The sequence below is a fragment of the Oncorhynchus keta genome, chromosome 25, assembly GCF_023373465.1.
Source record: "Oncorhynchus keta strain PuntledgeMale-10-30-2019 chromosome 25, Oket_V2, whole genome shotgun sequence".
NCBI lineage: Eukaryota > Metazoa > Chordata > Actinopteri > Salmoniformes > Salmonidae > Oncorhynchus > Oncorhynchus keta.
In genome coordinates this window covers 18,499,850-18,502,041 of record NC_068445.1, presented here as the reverse complement: position 1 = coordinate 18,502,041, position 2,192 = coordinate 18,499,850, and the positions used below count along the sequence as shown (strand labels likewise).

The window sequence follows — 2,192 nt, the reverse complement described above, 5'->3', positions numbered from 1 at the left end:
GCAAATAAGTTTGATTCATACACTGGCACGTCTGGCTGTCCTGTTTTAATTTTAACCTGCCTTTCCCTTATCTACACTGAAATAATATCATTTCAGTAGCCCTCTACTATGATTTAAAAAATATATATCTCACATAGCTCATTAGTACACCCTTGTGGTTGAATATATATGTATCTATTGTAGGTCCTAGGATACAACAATGAATAATGTGGAGCAAATAAATACCATCAAAGGATACCTTACAATAATGAACACCTTGTGAAACAGCTGTGAAAACCAACCTGGCAATATTTAAATACATTTTTATCATTTTTGGTACAGTTTGTTATTAATTTATTTTCACAGATTTTTTGTACACTCACATGGCAATCATAGATTGAAGAGGGAGACTGCAAAGTTCAGGCACTGCTGCTCTCTTTGTTCTGAGTGTTTGCAGTGCTCGTGTTTTTGGTTCATCTGTGTATCTTACATATTATGTGCCCAGTATTATAGAGCAAAAAACGTTATTAGCGGATAACAACATGACAACAACAGTAGCTATAGATGATGTCATGAAAAGTTGGAGGGTGGTTAGTAATGGAGGACATCAGGTGGTTCCATGTCTGGGTGTTGGGCAGAACCCCTAGGTCCTGGAGAACAGGAGCCGAGTTAAAGGGAACAGGTTGGGAGACAGAGACGGTAACAGCCAAACACACAGATTACATTTTACTGTGAGAAAACTTGATGGATTAGTGCAGTGTTATAAATGGGAGATATGTATTTTCAACACTTTCGGAAGGTATAGCCTACCTCAAGGGATACCTCTTGGGCTTGGACAGTCGATGGTCCTAAAGTCATGTGGAGAGGTAAATTGAAGAGGTACATTTTTAAAAGCTCAGCATAACTACCATTTCTTGCTTTCTCAAATGTCAACCAAAGCTTAACATACTTTGTCTATCGGGCTTCACTGAAGTGAGGGACGTCAGTGCTTTTTGTGGTCCACCGTCCAACTGCTCCAACTGTAGAAAATTGTTGGCTTCCACCGATGTAACCCAAGGAAGACAAAGAGTAAACTATCAGAATTAGGGAAACTACAAATAGTTATTATCTGAGATGTTTTATATTCACTAACAGATGGTGACCCCAGCTGGGAGCGAAAGAGCAGCAAGGTTTCCCAGGTCTCGCCTTCCTTTTGTCCTTCTTCCAAACCAAGTAATTTGCCAGGATCTCGTAGCACTTGGTCCCCTTCTTGATTCTGCTCCGGTAGATCTCCTTCAGTTTTCCTGTGCCTTGTCCATGTTCAGTCTCATCTGGATTGACAAAAGGAACAAATGCAATTATATTTCAAATTTCAAATATCTATTGGAGGGTCAGAAAAGAAATGAACAGCGGACATTTTTACCTGGTGAAAAACCTCCCCATCCTTCTCAGTCCGTGCTTGAAGGTGGTCCTCAAAGGAATTCTGATCTGGTTTGACGACTTCCACCACATCAAGTGAGGTTTCAGTGATCAGTGATTATACAAAAATAGCAATAGACAAACAATGACACTAAGTCAATCACACATTTGAAAGACTACTATATATGCAATAATTGTATATACAATTGCATTGTTTATCTCAGTCAACAACTGTGGTTCCCGTCCGTACTATGTGGAGGCCTGGATGCTGCTGTTGGGTGCAAAGAAAATTACCTTCAGGTTGTCTCCCACCCTTCCTGGTACCAATTAAGGGACTAGCCCATGGCAGTCTTGAGGGTCTGGTTGGTACATTCACCAAACCTGGAGGAGGGGGTAGGAGAGCAGTATCTATTGATAATGTAAGATATTGAAATATGTCTGATTATGTACCATGGGAAAACAAAAACAAATTGTAAAAAATAAATAAAACAGACCATTGGTGACAGAATATAACCCATAACATCCGTACCTTGTTCCAGCATTCATGACCTTGGTCACTCAAGATGATCTCAGGAGAATCGTGTGTGTTGAAGATGTCTACCATCACCTTGAAGGTGGCCTCACCAGTCTCGTCCTTGGTGGATATTATACAAAATGAAAATCTATGTTTGGTTCCAAGCTCCCTTTTTATGGGTTACAGAAGGGACTTTAGATTTAAGCACACACTCTTCCTTTACTGACCTTAATGGGTATTGCCTCCACCCACTTGGTAAAGTGATTGGTCGCCGTCAGACACCAGCTGTTGCCATTCCTGG

At 40.5% G+C, this 2,192-nt stretch overlaps 1 long non-coding RNA gene across 1 annotated transcript; it reads right to left on the bottom strand.

The window, feature by feature from the left end:
* Positions 1 to 338: 338 nt before the first annotated feature.
* On the bottom strand, positions 339 to 1,282 carry LOC118374385 (uncharacterized). The gene is made up of 3 exons (XR_004823600.2): positions 929 to 1,282; positions 790 to 827; positions 339 to 629 (listed from the first exon to the last, which is right to left on the bottom strand). It is a non-coding gene; the product is annotated as an uncharacterized LOC118374385 (long non-coding RNA).
* Between the last annotated feature and the right edge of the window lie 910 nt (positions 1,283 to 2,192).